This window comes from Papio anubis, chromosome X, assembly GCF_008728515.1.
Source record: "Papio anubis isolate 15944 chromosome X, Panubis1.0, whole genome shotgun sequence".
Lineage (NCBI taxonomy): Eukaryota > Metazoa > Chordata > Mammalia > Primates > Cercopithecidae > Papio > Papio anubis.
In genome coordinates, this window is record NC_044996.1 from 66,565,657 (window position 1) to 66,589,346 (window position 23,690).

Genomic DNA, 23,690 nt, shown 5'->3' on the forward strand with positions numbered 1-23,690 from the left:
CTTTCCAATTTTGATGCCCTTATTTTTTTTCTCTTGCCTAAAATTGCTCTGGTTAGAACTTCTAGTATTATGTAGAATAAGAGTGGTGAGAGTGGGTATTCTTACCTTGTTCCAGTTCTTAGAGAAAAAGATTTCAGTTTTTCCCCATTCTGAGCAGTGGGTTTATCATATATAGCCTTCATTGCGTTGAGGTACTTTCCTTCTATAACCAATTTATTGACAGTTTTTATCATAAAAAGACGCTGATCTTTATAAAATGCCTTTTCTGCAGCTATTGAGATGATCATATGGTTTTTGTCCTTAATTCTGTTAATGTAATATATCACATTTATTAATTTGCATATCTTGAACCATCCTCACATTCCTGGGATAAATTCCATTTGATCACGGTGTATTATCTTTTTGATATGTTGTTGGTTTTCATTTGTTGGTATTTTCTTGAGGAGTTTTGCATCTATGTTCATCAGAAATATTGGCCTGCAGTTTTGTTGTTGTTGTTGTTGTTGTGTCCTTGTCTGGTTTGGTATCAGAGTTATGCTGGCCTCGTAAAATCAGTTAGGAAGAGTTCCTGCCTTGTAAAAAGTGTTTGGGGAATAGTATGAGAAGAATTTTCATTAATTTCTCTTTAATGTTTTTTTTTAAGTTCTAAACCTTTTAAATTCTCCTGGAAGCCTCTCATCCCTACCCTATAATTGTAAAAAGGAAACAAATTAGCACAGAAATCAAAAAGTTTCTATGTTCATCTAAAAATATCTTATGCTGTACATAAGATATTTGGCCATAGCATACAAATGAAAATTCAAAAAAAATATTTTAGCTGGGTGGAAATATGTTACCCTGTTTGTTTTTACTTTCCATAAAAATAATTAACTGCTAACTTTCAAGCTAATATGGAGTTTAAGGGTCCTTTTAGACATGTATGAGTGAGGTGAGATGTGCAGACATGTGAGGACTTAAAAAAGTTGGGAAAAGGTGTGTGGTGTGTATGTGTGTTAAGTGATGGTAAGAAGTAAAAATAGTTAAATCTATTAAAGGAAATCTCTAGAGAAAAATAATCATAATATCAGTTAGCTACAACTGTTTTATGTAGAGATAGCTTTCTTAAAAATGTTTGCACCTGGGTGCAGTGGCTTGTATCTGTAGTCTCAGCTACTTGGGAGGCTGAGGTGAGAGGATCACTTGAGCCCAGGTGTCTGAGGCTATAGTGAGCTATGATTGCACCACTGCACTCCAGTCTGGGCAACAGAGAAATACTTCATCTCTCTCTAAAAAAACTGCATACCCAAAGCCATACTTTTGAAAAAAGAGATCTAAAATATTTGCAAAAAATATCTTCATTAATTTTCTATGTGGATTGCAAATTTCTTAATCAGGATACATTCATCTCGATATTTCTTCATCCTTGTATGAGTGCTATGCACCTTGTGAATGCTCAATTAATATTATCGAATGAAAGAACAGTTGTATCTAGTAAACAGTGCTTCTTTTCCTTTCTCACTTCTAGTTCTCATACTGAATTAAAGACAAAGCATTATCTACATTGATATGTGGCTACCAAATTGGCCACAATATTCTTGGATTTTGTATTTCAATGAACAAAATAAATTTTTGATCACACAATTAGCTCACCCATACAGGAGTGTAATTTAGCCATTAAAGTTATCAACTTATACTAAATTCTTTCATGCTGCAAATTTTTAGTTATATATGCCAAACACAGGAACTGTGAAGTTTTATTTGTTAAATTTGCTGGAATATTCTCTTAAAACTTTCTTCTATCCCTGGTTATTTTATTTTTGTTTTAAGAGATGTGTTTCTTACTATGTTTCCATACCAACAGTCAAACTCCTGGGCTCAACTGATCCTCCTACCTCATCCTCCCCAGTAGCTGAGACTACAGGTACGTGCCACTATGTCAGGCTATCCCTGGTTCTATGAGCATGACTCCCAAAAAACTTGTTGCAGAGAAGGTCCCTGTTTGAAGCAGACAAAATTTTGATGTGGCAATATGGTTGTATTAAAAAGTCTACCTCCACATTCCAGTATTGTAACGTGGTGAATTCTGAGTACGTGTGGAACAGTTTTCGGCTTCTCCACAGTTAAAGGCTTAAACGTAATCACATAAGATTTCCTAACAGCTACGTGGCATCCCAAAAGGGAGCCACCTTGTGAATCTACTATTTTAAAACCTCCCCTCTCAGATATAAATTATCTGTGAAATTGATGCTAATATCCACTTGAATAATATATGGAGTTTTCAGAATCATGCATAGCAAGACATCTGTAACACAAGACTATGAATACTACTTGGCAAGATTTGATATTCAGTTGGTATTCATTGCTCTAATATGGATATTTCACAATTGGAGTGAGACAACTGCTAGCAATACAGCATGGTCAGAATGGCTAATGGGCTCATTCAATAAGTAAATGCACAGAAAAAGAAACTTCTTGTCTCTTCTTTAATATTTCTTTGCTAGTGAGTTCTAATTTATTCCCATACTAATCTACTACTAAATTGAAAAATATGATTGCCAAGCTCCTTTTTAGAAATATAAAAGCTTAAAAATTTGAGCATTAATTCATGCTTAAACACATTCTTTTATAATATACTTTCTCAGTCTGTATAGTTATTGCAGTTTGATATTTAATAAAATTATTTCAAAATGTATTTATTTGAATTTATGGTTATAACACAGCTACATTTGACTCATACTGCCTACATTTGTTATAATAAGCTAAGGACAAAATAATGTAGGCTATAGGATACACAAAATTTGAAAAACTAGAAATAAAAATCAGTGTATCAAAAATGTTTTTTCTCTAAAAAAATTTATTAGAAAGTTTTATTCTAATAAATAATGTCCTTATCCAATAGGATCCATCCTGTTTGAAAAAGATAAAGTCATAGTCTTCTGACATAAAAATAAAATAGCAATAGTAATAATGCTAGAATCTCATGATTATCTACAGATGTTTAATCCACACACTTTGGCATCTAACTCAGCTAGATAAAGGCTATGGTCCTATTTTTCAAGGAACTCAATATCGCTTTTTTTTCCCCCACCAAATGGCAAAATAACTGTGTTAAGATTAATCACTGGCAAATGTATTATCAAAAAACTATCAACATCGAAGGCAGAATATCTTAGATAATACCCACTCAAAGATATACTAGATGTTAAAACAGCTATTCTTCTACTACATAAAATAGGACTTATTCAGCTAGCAGTTCTACTTGTGTTGTCACCAGACCTGTCAATCATTCAAAAGATAAGGAAATTCACAGTTCTATAAAATAACGAGGCCAATTCTTATAGGGTAAACAAAAAAAATTAGCTTCATTATGTTATTATCACAGTCCTATTGTGACTGTAGTAAAGAGTTGATGTAAACAGTGTTATAAAGGATGAGTTCATGTCCTTTGCAGGGACATGGATGAAGCTGGAAACCATCATTCTGAGCAAACTATTGCAAGGAGAGAAAACCAAACACCGCATGTTCTCACTCATAGGTGGGAATTAAACAATGAGAACACTTGGACACAGGATGGGGAACATCACACACCGGGGCCTGTGGTGGGGTTGAGGGAGGCGGGAGGGATAGCATTAGGAGATATACCTAATGTAAATGACAAGTTAATGGGTGCAGCACACCAACATGGCACATGTATACATATGTAACAAACCTGCACGTTGTGCACATGTATCCTAGAACTTAAAGTATAATTAAAAAAAAAAAACAATTTAAAAAGTCCATTACTTATGCAATTGTGTAATATCGTGTATTCTAGAAGACAATACTTCTATACACATAATATTTAAATCAATCTGACATTTATTTTCTCAAAGTTTTATTTCATTTTAAATTGACACATAATAATTGTGCATATTTAATGGGTACATTTTGATATTGTGATACATGTATACACTGTATATGATCAAATCAGGGTACTTAGCTTATCCATCACCTCAAACAATTATCATTTCTTTTTTTTCCTTGTTCCCACACTACACAGATGTAACAATGATCATTTCTTTGTGATGAGAACATTCAGAATCCTCTTTTGTAGTTACAGTTGACCCTTTAACAATGTGGGGGTTATGAGCACTGACACCATGTGCAATAGAAAATCTGTGTATAACTTTTGATTTCTCAAAAACTTAACTACTAATAGCCTACTGTTGACTAGAAGCCTTGCTGATAACATAAACAGTTAACACATATTCCATGTTATATGTGTTATATACTGTATTCTTACAGTAAAGTAAGCTAGAGAAAAAAATGTTATCAAGAAAATCATAAGGAAGATAAAATGTATTTACTACTCATTAAGTGGAAATGGATCATCATAAAGATCTTCATCCTTGTCTTCATGTTGAGTAGGCTGAGGAGGAGGAAGAGAAGGGGTTGGTCTTGCTGTCTCAGAGATGGCAGAGGTGGAAGAAAATCTGTGTAAAAGTGGACAGGCACAGTTCAAACCAGAATTGTTCAAGGTTCAACTGTATATTTACTATAAATACTTAACAGTTTAATCCACCGAAAACCTAATCTGTCTCAGTAAAAGAGACGATTATCCACCCAAGTTATACAAGACAGAAACATGGACTTGATCCTTGAGTATTCTCTCTTCCTCACTTGGTGTATCAATTATCACATCCCATCTGTTAGCTCTTCATATTTCTTAAATCCATCAATTGTCTCCATCTCTACTGCTACTGTCTTAGCTCAATCACCCTTCATCTTTTACCTTGTCTATTACCACAGCCTTTTAGGTGGACTATAAATTTCTAGTTTTGTCCTGTCTCAAGTTTCACCATTCATTCTCCATGGTGGATCCAGCATGACCTTTCCAAAACATAAATAGAATCTTGTTACTTCCGTGAGTAAAATCTTTTTAATTGTGCTCAGTAACCTATAGGATGAAAATTGTATTTTTTGGCATGTCTCATAAAGCCTTTCCTGCTTGCCCCCTGCCTTCTTTGCCAACCTCATTTTCCATGCCTTCTCTTCGCCCCCCAACATCCTGTATTCTAATCATTTCAAGGTACTTGGAGTTCCACAAACACTCCCTACATTTTCACACTTTCCACATTTTACACATGTTCTTTTTTCTGCCTTTATGCCCTCACTTTTCTTTGGTCCCTACTCCCACATACCTGAAAAACTCATACTTGTTCTTCGAAGCTTAGATAAAAAAACACATTCTTTGTAGAATATTTCACTGATGAAGTCAAGCAGTCATTTGCTTTGTCCACTTGCTTCCACAGCACCTCGTATACACTCACTCCCCCCAATACTGCATAGTACATTGAATTATAAAAATATGTAAATCCATATTCCCCATTAGTTTTTGAGCTATTTAAGGGCAGAAACTGTGTTATATTCTTTTCTTTATCCCTAGTATTTAGCAGACTGCCTAATATCTAATAAGGTCTCAAAAATCATACATTATTTGACTACTTATAGATGACATTTGGTAAATGAATTACAGATAATATACTAGAAATAAAACATTTATGTGTATTTTAAAAATCACATACAGAAGTTTTAATCTTAAGTGTTTAACCTCACTCTACTCTTGATTATTGCTCTCTAAAAGTGGAAAAATCAAAGCTAGAAATACTACAACAGTTTTAGTTAAATGAAAGTTGTGGTTGTGTCTATAATGGGAGTTAAGTCCTTTTTTTTAAATTATACTTTAAGTTCTAGGGTACATGTGCATAACGTGCAGGTTAAGATATGCAAATATCAGGGAATAATGGTACTATATATTCCATATCATTCATTCAACAGATATTGATTACCTAATTGATTCCTGTTACTGTACAAATTGCTAGAGATAAAAAATATATGATTATATCATAGTACTCAAACTCATAGTCTAATGGGAAGAAAAAATGATGACAGTACAATGTGTTCAACACTGTAAGAGGGTAAGTCACAGGATGCTATGTGAATTCATATGTGCCTAACCCAGGAAATGTTAAGGAAGGCATTTCAAATATAAGTAGCAGCTACCCAAGTGAAGAAGAAGGATAGATAATCCAGGCAATGGCAAGAGTCTGTGAAAACCCATTAAAGTGAGTGCAAGTGTGTCTTATTTGAAGACTGCCCACTATATATATTCATGTTTCAACACATCTAGAACATAGAGGTCATGGTCCAGTCAAACACATTTTTTTTTTAGCTTATATTTTAGGTTCAGAGGTACCTGTGAAGGTTTGTTACATAGGTGAACTTGTGTCATGATGGTTTGTTGTATAGATTATTTCATCACCCAGGTACTAAGTCCAGCACTCAATCGTTATCTTTTCTGCTCCTCTCTGTCCTCCCAGCCTCCACCCTTAACTAGAATTCAGTATTTGTTGTTCCCTTCTTTGTGTTCATAGGTTATCATCATTTAGCTCCCACTTATAAGTGAGAATATGTGGTCTTTGGCTTTCTGTTCTTGCATTAGTTTGCTAAGAATAATGGCCTTCAGCTCCATCCATGTTCCCACAAAAGACAAATCTCAATCTTTTTATTACTGCATAGTATTCCATGGTGTATATATGCAACATTTTCTTTATACAATCTGTCATTGGTGGGCATTTAAGTTGATTCTATGTCTTTGCTATTGTGAACAATGCTGCAGTAAATGTTTGTGTGCATGGGTCTTTATGGTAGGATGATTTATATTCTTCTGGGTATATAGCCAGAAATGGGACTGGTAGGTCAAATGGTAGTTCTGCTTTTAGCTCTTTGAGGAATAACCATACTTCTTTCCACAATGGTTGAACTAATTTACACTTCCACCAACAGTACATAAGTGTTCCCTTTTCTCTACAACCTTGCCAGCATCTGTTATTTCAAAGACTTTTCTAAGTCATACTAAGAAATTTTATTCTGAAGATAGTGGCAGGTGGTAGGCAGTTGGAGAGGAGAAATGAAGGATTTTGAAAAGAAGAGTGCTGTGATCAGATCTGCATTTTAGAAATATCACTGGTTAACTTGTACAAAATGTATGGAAGTGGAGGAAACAGTTGACAAGATTGGAGACACAGACACCAGTTACAGTCAAGGCAAGATGTGATCACGGCCCAGTAGTAATAACTCAGTAGTAACAGAGGTGAAAAAATGTATTTAAAATATAGAATTGACAGGTATGAGAGACTGTGTAGAGGGGTGTCCAGAATACAGTCTTAGTTCTCTGATTTGGATTACTGGGTAGTTTGGTAATACCACTCACTATGTCTGGGCATAAGAAGAGGACAATATTCACAATAACAAAGACTTGGAACCAACCCAAATGTCCATCAATTATAGACTGGATAAAGAAGATGTGGCACATATACACCATGGAATACTATGCAGCCATAAAAAAGGATGAGTTCATGTCCTTTGCAGGGACATGGATGAAGCTGGAAACCATCATTCTCAGCAAACTATCACAAGAACAGAAAACCAAACACTGCATGTTCTCACTCGTAAGTGGGAGTTGAACAATGAGAACACATGGACACAAGGAGGGGAACATCACATACTGGGGCCTATCAGGGGGTGGGGGGTGGTAGGGGAGGGATAGCATTAGGAGAAATACCTAATGTAGTTAATGAGTTGACGGGTGCAGCAAACCCCCATGGCACGTGTATACCTATGTAACAAAACTGCATGTTCTGCACATGTACTCCAGATCTTAAAGCGTGTATACACACACACACGCACACACACACATATATATACACACACACATATACACACACACACACACAACAGTTTTGACCCTGTTTGGAGGACTTGTGTGTCATAAGGATGGAGACATACAGTAGGTCTGCAGCTTAGGAAAAAGGCCTTAGCTATAAATACTCACTTAGAAGATATCATCATAGAAATGGTAGTTAAAACCATGCGAGTAAATAACTCTCAAATCTCTGCTTTTGGTCAAGACTTTTTTTCTGGGCTCTAGACTAAGACTGAGCACATATTTTCAGTGGAGTGGTGGAGGACAGAAAGCAGACAGTGGTAGACTGGGAAGAGAGTGGGTGGTAAAAAAGTGGAAGTAGTGTAGTTCACATTTTTAGAAGATGTGTGAAGAGTGTGAAGAGTGTGAAGAGTCCCCAAAAGAGAGTTATTGATGGAGAAAATTTATAATCAAAGAGTTGTTGAGGGGAGGTGGGACTCAAAAAGAAGGACATATTTTGGATTAGAACTGGAAACAAACAATGAAGAATTAATCTGGATAAAAATAGGCTGGGCGCAGTGGCTCATGCCTGTAATCCCAGCACTTTGGGAGGCTGAGGTGGGTGGATCACCTGAGGTCAGGGGTTCAAGACCAGTCTGGCCAGCATGGTGAAACCTCGTCTCTACTGAAAATACAAAAATTAGCTGGGTGTGGTGGCGGGCGCCTGTAATCCTAGCTATTCAGGAGGCTGAGGCAGGAGAATTGCTTGAACCCAGGAGGTGGAGGGTGCAGTGAGCCAAAATTGCCTGGGCGACAAGAGCAAGACTCCGTCTTTAATAATAATAATAATAATAATAATAATAATAATTTTGTCTATGAGGGTTCAAAACATTTAGAGCACGTTCAGAACTGCATTTGACAAAAGATCACTATGACAACATGTGACAATTGAATCGGAGGTTGAATTAATTCATAAGTGTGTGCATTCCTCAAGGCTGGGGGGAAATCCTAAGGTTTCAGCTCTTAAAGGAAGAAACAGAGCACACCAAAACACATTTCTACAAATCCACACCAGCCATGGAGTTGAATGTAACCTCAGGTTATACTGAGCCTGTGGTTGAAATTGAGCAGGATACAAGATCAAGATAAAAAAAAAAAATTAGTTCTATACACTAACAATGAAGAATCCTAAAATGAAATTTAAAAATAGATTCATTTACAATGGTATCAATATGAATTAACTACTTAGAAATAAATTTAACAAAAAAGCACAAGCTACAAACTACAAAACATTGAAATAAATTAAGGAAGAAATAAAGTCAAATAAAATTGTCGAAATAAAGTAAAGAAGACCGTAATAAATGAAAAGACATCCTGTGTTTATGGATTAAAAGACTTAATATTGTTAAGATGACAATACTACCCAAATTGACATACAGATACAATATGCAAGCCCTATGAAAATCCCAACTGCATTTTTTTGTAGTACACTGTGACTCTAAAATTCATATGAAAATATTAGAGTGCCAGAACAGCCAAAACAATTTTGAAAAAGAGGAACAAAAATGGAGGATGCATACATCACTACAAAGGATGTAATCAAGACAGTGAAGCACTTCAAAGCATGAGGTAGGCTGATTTCAAAAAAAGACAGTGAGGTGCTGATATAAGAATAGACATATTGATCAATGGAGTAGAACTGAGAGTTCAAAAATAAACCCTCACATTTATTGTCAAGTGATTTTTTTACAAGGGTGCCAATAAAATCCAATGGGAGCAAGATTTGTCTTCTCAAGAAAATCATCCTGGGAAAACTGGATATCCATATACAAAATAATGAAACTGGACATCTACTTCACACGATATATAAAATTAACTAAAAACAGATCAAAAACCTAAATGTAAGGAGCTAAAACTATACAACTCTTAGAAGAAAGCAAGTGCAAATCTTTGTGACCTTGGGATAAACAATGGTTTCTTAGATAAGACACCAAAGGCATAACTGATAAAAGAAAAAAATAAGTAGACTGGAAATGATCAAACTTTAAAATTTTGTGTCCAAAGGACATCACCAAGCAAGTAAAAAGAGAGTAAGAGAGTGAGAGAAAATGTTAGTAAGTCATATGTCTGCTAAAGGACTTGCATCGAGAATATATTGAAGAGCTCCTACAACTCAAAAGTAAAAGGACAAATAACCCAATTAAATATTTGTCAAAGTATACGAATAGACATTTCTCTCATTTTAATTTTTTTATCTTAATTTTTAATTTTTCTGGGTACATAGTAGGTGTATATAGGTATGGAGTATATGAGTTATTTTAATACAGGCATGCAATGCATAACAATGACATCAATGTAAGTGGGGTATACATTACTTTAATAATTTATCTTTTCTTTGTGTTACAAAACATCCTTTTAGTTATTAACACCCTTTTAGTTATTTTTAAAAGCACAATAAATGATTGTTGGCTGTAGTCACTCTGTTATGCTACCAAATACTAGATCTTATTCGTTCTATCTAATTATATTTTTGAACCCATTAAAAATCCCCACCCCTTGCCCTGCCACTATTCTTCTCAGCCTCTGGCAGCCATCACTCTACTTTATATTACCATGAGTTCAAGTGTTTTAATTTTTAGCTCCCACAAATAAGTGAAAACATGTAAAATCTGGCTTTTTGTGCCTGGCTTATTTTACTTAACATAATGTCCTCCGGTTCCATCTGTGTTGTTGTGCATGACTGAATGTCATTCTTTTTTAATCGCTAAATAGTATTCCATTGTGCATATGTACTACATTTTCTTTCTCTATTCTGCTGATGGACATTTAGACTGCTTCCAAATCTTGGCTATTGTGAATATTGCTGCAATAGACTTGAGAATGCAGACAACTCTTGGATATCTTGATTTCCTTACTTTTGGGTATATAGCTAGCAGGATGGCTGGATCCTATAGTACTTCTATTTTTAGTTTTTTGAGGAACTTCCAAACTGTTCTCCATAGTGGTTGTACTAATTTACATTCCCACTAACAGCATAGAGGGTTCCCTTTTCTCCATGTCTTCGCCAGCATTTGCCTGTCTTTTGAATAAAAGTCATTTTAACTCAGGTGAGATGCTGTAACATTGTAGTTATGATATGCATTTCTCTGATGGTCAATGATTCTGAGAACCTTTAAAAATTTTTTTTATTTTAATTTTTGTGGGTACATAATAGGTATATATATATATATATTTATGGGGCATCAAATGTTTTGATACAGGCATGGAATATGTAATAATCACATCATGTAAAAATGGGGTATCCATCCCCTCAAGCATGTATCCTTTGTGTTACAAACAATTCAATAATATTCTTTTAGTTATTTAAAAATGTACAATTAAATTATTACTGACTATAATCACCCTGTTGTCCTATCAAATACTAGATCTTATGATTTTTTTTTTTTTTTTTGAGATGGAGTCTTGCTCTGTCACCAGGCTGGAGCGTAGTGACACGATCTCGGTTCACTGCAACCTCCACCTCCCTGTTTCGAGCGATTCTCCTGCCTCAGCCTCTGAGTAGCTACAGGCACGCACCACCATGCCCAGAAAATTTTTTTGTAATTTTTAGTAGAGATGGGGTTTCACCATGTTGGCCAGGATGGTCTCGATCTTCTGACCTCGTGATCAGCCCGCCTCAGCCTCCCAAAGTGCTGGGATTACAGGCTTATTCATTCTTTCCATATTTTTGTACCCATTAACCATCCCCACCTCCCCACCCTCCCCCCACTATCCTTAGCAGTGTCTGGTAACCATTTCTCTGCTCTCTGCCTCCATGAGTTCAATTCTTTTGATTTTCAGATCCCTCAAATTAGTAAGAACATATTAAATTTGCTAGCAAGGATGTGGAGAAAAGGGAACCCTCATACACTGTTGGTGGGTATGTAAACTAGTGTATCACTACGGAGAACGGTTTGGAGGCTCCTCAAAAAACTAAAAGTAGAGCTACCATATGATCCAATCCCACTGCTGGGTATATACCCCAAAGAAAGAAAAGCAGTATATGGAAGGGATATCTGCATTCCCATGTTTATTGTAACAGTGTTTACAATAGCCAAGATTTGGAAGTAACATAAGTATCCGTCAACAGACGAATGGAGAAAGCAAGTGTGGTACCTATACACAGTGAAGTAAGACTCAGCCATAAAAAGAATGAGATCCTGTCATTTGCAACAACATGGGTGGAACTCGATATCATTATGTTAAGTGAAATAAACCAGGCACAGAAAGACAAACTTCACATGTTCTCATTCATTCGTGAGAGCTAAAAATCAAAACGCTTGAACTCATGGAGATAGGGTGTAGAATAAGGTTGTCAGAGGCTGTAAAAGGTAGTGGTTGGGGGATTGGACATGATTAATGGGTGTACAATTTAGTTAGACATAATGAATAAGATCGAATATTTGATAGCACAACCGGGTGACTACAGTCAACAATAATTTATTGTAGATTTTAAAATAATTAAAAGATTATAACTTGAATGTTCCTTACACAAAGAAAGGATAAATGCTTGAGGTAATGGATACCCTATTTACCCTGATGTGATTATTACACGTTGTATGCCTATATCAAAATATATCACTTACTCCATAAATATATACACCTACTCTGTACCTACAGAAATTAAAAATTAAAAATGAATAAGTATAAATGAGCAGAAATCCCTCACTTTCAAAACTCATTTTAAAAGTAATTTACATGTGTTCTCTCACTTGTTCCTCTCATCATTCTTTAGAGACAAAGACTATTGACTTGTCTGTCTTCCCTTCCCCCCGAACTATAACATCTATGTCTTGTGTATCTCTGTGTCCAGATTCTTAACACATAGAAAGTGCTCAATAAAAATGACATGAATAATTGAAGAAGTTACATCCTTTATTGAAGATTTTCTTTAAGACAAACAATGAGTAGATATACCTTGCCAATCACTGGACTGAGCACTGCATACATATTATCTCATTTAGCATTTGTAACAGAAAACTATGAGGCAGACATTGTTATTATTAGTTCCATTTAAAAACTAAGGAACCTAAGGCTCCAATAGGTTAAAAAATGTAGAGCTGGTACTGAAACCCTGTCAGTATATGTGATCACCCAAGGAGAGCACACGGATTTAAAATAAAGGGACAGATACTAGAAACTTGACCATAATCCTCAGTCTTATTCCACTAAATTTTGTGTTCACTTACTCATCACTAATTCACAAAGGAATTTCTTTAAAATGAGAGGTGATACATGTATAGTAATTATATTTTCTGATCTAAAAATGAGGACGTGTGGTATAAAAAGTTTTTTTAAAATCCATTGATTTACATTAAAAGTTTTACACAGGCATAACATATTTAGGTAATACCGTTAGCAATTTATTATATATAATATTATATAATTAACATTTATTGAAAAAACGTTTTTGGTGTTTTAGACATGAAGTCTTTGCCCATGCCTATGTCCTGAATGGTACTACCTAGGTTTTCCTCTAGGATTTTTATGGTATTAGGTCTAACATTTAAGTCTCTAATCCATCTTGAATTAATTTTCGTATAAGGAGTAAGGAAAGGATCCAGTTTCAGCTTTCTACTTATGGCTAGCCAATTTTCCCAGCACCATTTATTAAATAGGGAATCCTTTCCCCATTTCTTGTTTTTCTCAGGTTTGTCAAAGATCAGATGGCTGTAGATGTGTGGTATTATTTCTGAGGACTCTGTTCTGTTCCATTGGTCTATATCTCTGTTTTGGTACCAGTACCATGCTGTTTTGGTTACTGTAGCCTTGTAGTATAGTTTGAAGTGGCACAAGTATACATATGTAACAAACCTGCATGTTATGCACATGTACCCTACAACTTAAAGTATAATAATAATAAATAAATTTAAAAAAAGAAAAAAAAAAAAAAAAAAATAAAATAAAATTATGTATGTTAGCTACTCAAAAAAAAAAACGTTACATAAAATCCGTGCTATCCCTATAAAAACTTAAAACATGTGGTCTCTATTAGGTGTAGTGCCAATGAAGAAATCTGTGAGGAACATGAGTCAGATTCTCTCAGGATTTAAATTACTCTGTAGTTGTAAAACGTGTACCTTTAGCAGATGCATTCACTCTTTCTTGTCTACAGTACCTCAGGGTACTATTTAATGGTGTTAAATAGAGCTCAAGGAAGGTGACTGAATTTTAATGCAGCTTCCAGCACGTTCACATAAATGTATATTCGTGTGTGCCTTTGTGCATGTGTGTGTGCACTCATGCATGTGTGTGGGGGTGACTTAGATCAGAAGTAGGGAAATGTTTTACTTAGAGATTTAAAATACTTAATTTCATTACATTTCTGTGCTTCTGGCAATAGAGAATTTAAACATAGTATAGGGGACTGTTAATCAACAATAATTTTAATTAACAGAAATTCTGGCTCATTTTGCTGGCTTTTAAGGCCTATTTTTAAGATTGTATTGTGTGCCATTGTATACCCTGATCTATTGTAAGTTATGCTTTCAATGAGTTTTTTTAAACTCCATTTATATATACTTTCTTCTTTGAATTTTAATTTTAGGTTTAGGGGTACACCTGAAGGTTTCTTACATAGATAAACGTGTCACGGGACTTAGTTGTACATATTATTACATCACCCAGGTATTAAACTCTGTACCCAATAGTTATCTTTTCTGCTCCTCTCCCTCCTTCCACCCTTCCTTCCAAGTAGATTCCAGTGTCTACTGCTTCCTTCTTTGTGTTCATAAATTTTTATCATTGAACTCCCACTTATAAGAGAGAACATGCAGCATTTGGTTTTCTGTTCTTGTATTAAGTTTGCTAAGGATGATAGCCTCCAGCTCCATCCATGTTCCACAAAAGAAATGACCTCATTCTTTTATGGCTGTATAATATTTCATGGTGTATATGTACCACATTTTCTTTATCTAGTCTGTCATTGATGGGCATTTAGGTTGATTTCATGTCTTTGCTATTGTGAACAGTGCTGTAATGAACATTTGTGTATGTATGTCTTTATGGTAGAATGCTTTACATTCCTCTGGCTATACACCTGGTAATCGCATTGATGGGTTGAATGGTACTTCTGTTTTTAGCTCTTTGGGGAATCGCCACACTACTTTCCACAATGGTTGAACTAATTTATACTCCTACCACAGTGTATAAGGGTTCCCTTTTCTCCACAACCTCACCAGCGTCTGTTATTTTTTGACTTTTAAATAATAGCTATTCTGACTGGTGTGAGATGGTATCTCTTTTAATTTAAGTTTCCTATAGATGCTGGACATTAGACCTTTGTCAGATAGATAGTTTGCAAATATTTTCTCCCATTCTGTAGGCTGTTTACTCTGTTGATAGTTTATTTCGCTGTGCAGAAGCTTCAAAGTTTAATTATATCCCATTTGCCAATTTTTGCTTTTGTTGCAATTGGCCTTTGTGTCTTTGAATGGTATTTCTGTCTTTATGTCTTTGGTAGGCTTTTGCTTGGTTATGTGGCTCCCCTATGTTTCCTCAGAGTTGAAGCTCTGTTCCCTCTCAGTGCTCTGAAAGTGTGGGTTCCTCTCCCTAAGCCCTCTTGAGAGCTGGCTGTAGTTTGTGACTTGGCACTCCAATGCTGGGCACTGCAGCTCTGGGGCAGTCTCAGTGTTTATGTTCTTTTCCCAGCTTAGAGGCAGCAGAGAAAGAAATTCTAGTAGGGGTTGTGGCCAAGGGTCCTTCGCTTGATTCCTAGAGGCTTCAATCCATAGCGATGCAGGTCAGCAATCACTCAGTGCAGTCAGCCCAAGATGGAGGGTTTGTGCTATGGGCCAAAGTCAGGCATTCTCTTTCCAGTGATGAGCCATGGAGGGTGTGTGGGGCCTATGGGAGATGGACTGGCCTCCTCTCCTTGGGTCAACTTCAGCTTGTTGGAGGCACTTAGGGTCTTTGCTCCTTCATTATTCCAAGGGTGACAAGGGCAGTTCCACTGTAGAGGCAGTGGCCAAGCGGCTGTCAGTTGCCCCTGGGGCCTCTGTCCAGAGAGTTACTGATTTGGTACTGGCTCAGTAGCTTTGGCGGGCGGTGGCTGGAGGCCCAGGCCTGGAGGACCTGCCCAGTGAGGAGATATGGGAATGGGCACCCACGTAACAGTCTGGCCACTTTTCCATAGTGCTGCTGCGGTACGCTTGGGGCCTGTTCCAGTCCCTAGTCACCTTGGATTTTCCAGAACCTGGAGGTGGTCACCAGTGAAGCCTGCAAAGTAGCAAAGATGGCAGCCTGTCCTTCCCTGTGGGAGCTTTGTCCCAGGGAGACACGGATCTGTTGCTGGACCAAAAGCACCTGCAGGAAGTGGCTGGAGACCCCAGTTGAGAGGTCCCACCCAGTGAGGAGGAATGGGAAAGGGACCCACTTAAAAAAGCAGTCTGGCTACATTTTGGTAGAGCAGCCTTGCTGTGCTAGGGGTCCACTTCAGCCCCCTGTCACCTCACACACTTTGAAGGCCAAAGTCTGGAATAGCTAAGTCACTCAAAGAGCAAAGAGCTGTGAAGGCCAAAGGCGGGAATGGCTAAGTCATCCAAACAGCAAAGATGGCATCCCATCCCTCTCTCTGGGAGTACCATCCCAGGGAGAATTCAGATCTCTGTCAGCTGGAGAGCTCTGCTGGGGAAGGCTGGAGACCACAGGTGGGAGATCCTGCCCAGTGAGGTGGATCAGGACCAGGTACTTGCTTAAAGCAGCAGTCTGACCACATTTTGGTAGAGCAGCTGTGCTGTGCTGGAGGATTCCTTTTGTCCCGAGTCAGCTCAGACTCTCCAAAGCCTGAAGGCTGGAATGGCTAAGGTACCTGAACAGCAAAGATGGCGGCCCACCCTTTTACCCTGGAGCTCCTTCTTAGTGAGGTGCAATGCCGCCACTGGTAGCTGGCTGGAATTTCAAGCCAGTGGGTCTTGTGTAGTGCCGTGGAAGCGGGGCTTGTGGGCTGTTGCTGCTCAACCCCATGGATTCAGTCTTTTTCCTAGGAGTAAGTACAGGAGTGTAACTTTTCACTTTGCAAAGCTGCAGCTACTTTTGCTGGAAAGCCTGAGTATTTGTCTTCAAGGCCTCCAGGCATGCCTGAGCAGTTGCTCTGCCAGGACTCCATGTAGCTCTGTCTGTCAGACTAAAGACTGAAGGCTCTGGCTGAGTGGGTTCACAAGGAGATCTCCTGACTTAACGGTTGCAAAGATCTGTGGGAGAAGTGTAGTTTCCCAGGGTCATTCATTCACTTACCACTTCCCTCAGTTGGGGAGGATCCCCTGGCTCCCCGTTACTCCCAGGTGGGTTGTTGTCCTGTCTTGCTTTTCTTCATTCTCTGTGCGTCAAGTTGTTTCCTTGATTAATCCCAATGTGAGTACCTGGATGTTTCAGTTGAAGGTGTTATATTTATCACTGCTTCTGTTCCTCTCCATGACAGCCACACACACTAGCTGCTTCTAGTCAGCCATCTTGGCCACTCCTCCCATTTATATATACTTGCTATACATTTATGACTCTTTTGTTCAATCCTGGGTGTGAAACTTTTCTTTTCGTTTCACAAGCCTATCTGGCATGCATTAAAGAACATTGAGAAAGTTAAAATTCACTTCACAGCTGATCCACAAGAGCTCAAAGTGTTCTGTGAGTCACTATGTTTTTGGATAAGGCTATTATTTGGAGCAAAGACAGGAAAAGAAACAATTCCTTTCCAATTGTTGGAGTAATCCTAGAGTGGGGGTTGAAGGCTAATTACCTCTTTGACATTCTTTTATTTCCTCGACTCACTTATCCCCTGTGAATATTCATTCACCAGATCTTAAATACCCAATGCTTAATTATCTTTAGTTCTGATCAAGAAGTGAGACTAAAGGAAATATGTATGTATTAAATCTTCAAACAAAAAAAATTAATCCAATTTCCTTTTAGAACATTTTCTTCTACCAACTTTGGACTAAAGCTGATAATAGAAGCCAAATTGATTAGTTTGAGTAACAAATTGTATTTCTTGTTCTTATTTTTCTTATGAGGGCACAAAGATAACAAAAGGCAGTTAGCCAGAAGGATGGAAAATTAAAGGATCCTGGATAGTAAACTGGTTCTAGTTGAGAGCTCACTTTGCCTTATTTATTGCTCAGATTACTCCTCATCTGTGCTTGGCATTATCTTGGATATTTCAGGAGACCATTATAGGGTCACAGCATTGAGATTACAGACTCGATAGGAGAAGGAACCAATGTTATTCCTTTTGGTCTTTAGCATAAAAATGCACTCATCACTGTTCAGTAGATACCATTCATTGATTCATTCAACAAAATTTATTGAATGCCTACTATATGCCTAAAATTATTCTATACATTGGTGAAACAGTGGTATCTCAATATTGAGTCTTGTCCTCATAGTATTCACATTGAAGAAGGGAAAGAAGGCAGACAATAAACAAATAAGCAAGTAAATAAAATAATTTCAGATTGTGATAAATTCTATAAATAAAAATAAAACAGGGTGGTGTAACAGTGACTTGGGAGTGGGCAACATTAAATGGAAAAGCTAGGGAAGACTTTGAAGAGACCCGATATTTGAATTGAGACTAAAGGCTGAGAAAAACCCTACCATATAAAAAGGGAAATAACTTTCTAAGCAGAGAGAAGAACTAGTACAAAAATTCTTCCAAAAATAGACTTGATGTTTTCAAAGAAAGAAATTCAACATGGCTGAAATGTTGATAAGGTAGATGTGTCATGCTGGGCTTTGTAGGATACAGTAAGATATTTGGTTTTGTTGTCAAGTCATACAGGAGCACTGCCTCTATGGCAATAATTCTAATGTTGTACAGAGAATGGTTTGGAGGGAGCCATGACTATAAGCAGGAAGAGTCCAGAATCTGATACAAGTCTAAGAAAGAAATGATGTCTTGAACTAGAGTAGTGACGATGGAGATAGAGAGAAGTGGGCTTCAAGGTCTATTTTATAAATAGAACAAACAAAACTTGCTGATTGGTTGAACATGGGGCATGAAGGAATGAGAGATATCAAGCATGACCATAAATATTTTGGTTTGAGTAACTGGATGGGTAAGGAACATGAGAGGTGGAGCAGGTTTGGGGCTGTTGGAGAGAAAGGATACAAAATTTTGGTTTTGACATGTTTAACTGGAGCTGCCTATCAGATATCCAAGTGGAAATAGTGAATAGACAATTGGATATGTGAATACAGATCTCAGGAGACAAGCATGGGCTGAAAAATATAAATTTGTTATCAAGATATGGGTGCTATTTAAAGTCATGTTAATGGACTTACGGCCAGAGTATAGATTCAGAGGAAAAAAGAGCTTAGTAACAAGCCCTTAGATGCTTCAACATTTAGAGATCAGGTAGTGAAAGAGTAGCTGGGTTGGTGAGAGGAATTAAGGTAAATCAGAAATAGCAATAAGAGAAAAACCCAGAGAATGTGGTGGCATACCAGAAAAGAGAAAGAAGCAAGTATTTCAAGAAATACAGAAAGGTCTACTGTATTAAGTGCTACTGAGAGATCAAATCAGAGGAGGACAGAGCAATTACTATTAGATTCGGCAACATGGAGGTGGTTGATAACCTTGACAAAAGCACTTTCAGCAAAGAGGTGGGAACAGAAGCAAGCCTGAAATAAATTGAAAAGTGAAAGACTGGTGAAGGAGTGTTGAAAATTAGGGTAGGCAACTTTTTTTGAGATGTTTTATAATGATAGGCAGCAGAAAAATGAGGCAGTGGCTAAGAGAAAATGTGGAATTAATGGTTTTTATGGAATTCACATCTATATGTTAATAGAAATGATCCAATAGAAAAGAAGAAAGTGTTAATATAGGACAAAATGAAAATTATTGCATGAGTAAAGTCCCTGCGGAGGCAAGAAGAGGAGGAATCCTGAGAATATTTGGAAGGGTTTGTCTTTTATACAAGCAGAGAAAGTTTATTCACAGCAGAGTGTATTAATACAGATGCAGCTAGGTTGGTAAATTTGGTGGTGAGAAGATGAAATAGTTCTCTTCTGATTGTTTTTATATTATTTGTGAAATAAGAAGTGAGGTTGTCTGGGAATAAACAACATGGAGAAGTTGGAGGTTTGAAGAGAGAGAATATAGTGAAATATTTGTCTCAGAGAGTAGAAAAATTATTAGTTAGGGAATTGTAGGATAGGCTGAGCAGTGATGTTGAACTTCAGGAAATTCTTTTTATTTATTTATTTATTATTATACTTTGAGTTATAGGGTACATGTGCATAACGTGCAGGTTTGTTACATATGTATACTTGTGCCATGTTGCTGTGCTGCACCCATCAACTCGTCAGCACCCATCAACTCGTCATTTACATCAGGTATAACTCCCAATGCAATCCCTCCCCCCTCCCCCCTCCCCATGATAGGCCCCGGTGTGTGATGTTCCCCTTCCTGAGTCCAAGTGATCTCATTGTTCAGTTCCCACCTATGAGTGAGAACATGCGGTGTTTGGTTTTCTGTTCTTGTGATCGTTTGCTAAGAATGATGGTTTCCAGCTGCATCCATGTCCCTACAAAGGACACAAATTCATCCTTTTTTATGGCTGCATAGTATTCCATGGTGTATATGTGCCACATTTTCTTAATCCAGTCTGTCACTGATGGACATTTGGGTTGATTCCAAGTCTTTGCTATTGTGAATAGTGCCACAATAAACATATGTGTGCATGTGTCTTTATAGCAGCATGATTTATAATCCTTTGGGTATATACCCAGTAATGGGATGGCTGGGTCATATGGTACATCTAGTTCTAGATCCTTGAGGAATCGCCATACTGTTTTCCATAATGGTTGAACTAGTTTACAATCCCACCAACAGAGTAAAAGTGTTCCTATTTCTCCACATCCTCTCCAGCACCTGTTGTTTCCTGACTTTTTAATGATTGCCATTCTAACTGGTGTGAGATGGTATCTCATTGTGGTTTTGATTTGCATTTCTCTGATGGCCAGTGAAATTTTAAAGCCTTCGATTCATCTGAGAAGCCCAGATCTAGCCTTCCATTGCTCAGTCTACTCCTCGTTCTGAGCATTGCTTCCCTAGATAGAGTCTTTATTCTGTAACAATTGGAAAAATGTCATTGGCATTAGGGAGGAGAATGAACAGTGCAACTCCTTTGCCTGTTACTTCAAATACACAGGGCTCCTACTCAGGCTGTTCCACATAGATTAGATGTACCTTCATATCTTTCTGTGCACAATATTTTTGATCTTTGGAATGTCATCAGTGAGTCCCACAAACTTCTCTTCATTTAGTTACTTTCCCCAGCCTGCAGATTATGTTTTGCAATTTGATCATAAATTTAAATGGGAAATCTGCTCACTTTCCTACACTTATGTCTTAATGAGCCCCCCCACATTACTTCATATTTATACTTTGAAATTTGCAAGCTGAACCATGGCTTAATGGTGCATTGGACACATCTGCCCCAGATTCTCATAGCATCCCCCTCACTGTGGCTGTGAAAAAATGGAATCCCTGATTGTACCTATACTATAACCAAAAGGGTGTGTCAAAGGTTTTTGAAATAAGACATGGAAGTTAAATTTCTTTTGATGAAGAAAGTGGAAGCCACATTGACTATGTTTCTGGAGAACACGGGGAGGCTCGGCTTTGGGTCCACCAATTGTGACTTCAAGGTAGGGTGACTGGGACACTCCCAGTATCTGCCTGTTATTATTATTTTTTTAAATTATACTTTAAGTTCTAGGGTACATGTGCACAACGTGCAGGTTTGATACATAGGTATACATGTGCCATGTTGGTTTGCAGCACCCATCAACTCATCATTTACATTAGGTGTTTCTGCTAATGCTATCACTGCCCCAGCCTCCCACCCCCCAACAGGCCCTGGTGTGTGATGTTCCCCACCCTGTGTCCAAGTGATCTCATGGTTCAATTCCCACCTATGAGTGAGAACATGCGGTGTTTGGTTTTCTGTCCTTGTGATAGTGTGCTCAGAATGATGGTTTCCAACTGCATCCATTTCGCTACAAAGGACATGAACTCATCCTTTTTTATGACCGCATAGTATTCCATGGTGTATATGTGCCATATTTTCTTAATCCAGTCTATCACTGATGGACATTTGGGTTGGTTCCAAGTCTTTGCTATTGTGAATAGTGCTGCAATAAACATATGTGTGCATGTCTTCATAGTAGCATGATTTATAATCCTTTGGGTATATACCCAGTAATAGGATTGCTGGGCCAAACGGTAATTCTATTTTAGAACCTTGAGGAATCGCCACACTGTCTTCCACAATGGTTGAACTAATTTACACTCCCACCAACAATGTAAAAGCATTCCTATTTCTTCACATCCTGTCCAGCATATGTTGTTTCCTGACTATTTAATGATTGCCATTCTAACTGGCGTGAGATGGTATCTCATTGCGGTTTTGATTTGCATTTCTCTGATGAACAGTGATGATGAACATCTTTTCATGTGTCTGTTGGTTGCATAGACGTCTTCTTTTGAGAAGTGTCTGTTCATGTCCTTTGCCCACTTTTTGAAGAGGTTGTTTTTTTCTTGTAAATTTGTTTGAGTTCTTTGTAGATTCTTGATATTAGCCCTCTGTCAGATGGGTAGATTGTAAAAATTTTTTCCCATTCTGTAGGTTGCCTGTTCACTCTGATGGTAGTTTCTTTTGCTGTGCAGAAGCTCTTTAGTTTAATTAGATCCCATTTGTCAATTCTGGCTTTTGGTGTTTTAGTCATGAAGTCCTTGTCCATGCCTATGTCCTGAATGGTATTGCCTAGGTTTTTCTCTAGGGTTTTTATGGTTTTAGGTCTAACGTTTAAGTCTTTAATCCATCTTGAATTAATTTTTGTATAAGATGTAAGGAAGGGATCCAGTTTCGGCTTTCCACATATGGCTAGCCAGTTTTCCCAGTACCATTTATTAAAAAGGGAATCCTTTCCCCATTTCTTGTTTTTGTCAGGTTTGTCAAAGATCAGATGGTTGCAGATATGTGGTGTTATTTCTGAGGTCTCTGTTCTGTTCCATTGGTCTATATCTATATTTTGGTACCAGTACCACGTTGTTTTGGTTACTGCAGCCTTTTAGTATAGTTTGAAGTCAGGTAGCGTGATGCCTCCAGGTTTGTTCTTTTGGCTTACGACTGTCTTGGCAATGCAGGCTCTTTTTTTGGTTCCATATGAACTTTAAAGTAGCTTTATCCAATTCTACGAAGAAAGTCATTGGTAGCTTAATGGGGATGGCATTGAATCTATAAATTACCTCGGGCAGTATGGCCATTTTCGCGATATTGATTCTTGCTATCCATGAGCATGGAATATTCTTCCATTTGTTTGTGTCTTCTTTTATTTCCTTGAGCAGCGGTTTGTAGTTCTCCTTGAAGAGGTCCTTCACATCCCTTGCAAGTTGGATTTCTAGGTATTTTATTCTCTTTGTAGCAATTGTGAATGGAAGTTCACTCATGATTTGGCTGTTTGTCTGTTCTTGGTGTATAGGAATGCTTGTGATTTTTGCACATTTATTTTGTATCCTGAGACTTCGCTGAAGTTGCTTATCAGCTTAAGGAGATTTTGGGCTGAGATGATGGGGTTTTCTAAATATACAATCATGTCATCTGTAAAGAGGGACAATTTGACTTCCTCATTTCCTAATTGAATAGCTTTATTTCTTTCTCTTGCCTGATTGCCCTGGCCAGAACTTCCAACACTATGTTGAATAGGAGTGGTGAGAGAGGGCATCCCTGTCTTGTGCCGGTTTGCAAAGGGAATGCTTCCAGTTTTTGCCCATTCAGTATGATATTGGCTGTGGGTTTATCATAAATGCCTCTTATTATTTTGAGATACATCCCATCAGTAACTAGTTTACTGAGAGTTTTTAGCATGAAGGGCTCCTGAATTTTTTCAAAGGCCTTTTCTTTATCTATTGAGATAAATCATGTGGTTTTTATCGTTGGTTCTGTTTATGTGATGGATTTCATTTACTGATTTGCATATGTTGAAC

The 23,690-nt window shown here is 37.4% G+C and overlaps 1 long non-coding RNA gene across 1 annotated transcript in view; it reads right to left on the minus strand.

Annotated features, from left to right (window-relative positions):
- Positions 1-4,412: 4,412 nt before the first annotated feature.
- The window catches only part of LOC108583839, a 55,251-nt gene continuing 35,973 nt past the window's right edge, over positions 4,413-23,690 (minus strand). Inside the window, exon 4 of the long non-coding RNA XR_004180607.1 lies at positions 4,413-4,451. This is a non-coding gene — a long non-coding RNA (uncharacterized LOC108583839). The remainder of the gene's footprint in view (positions 4,452-23,690) is intronic.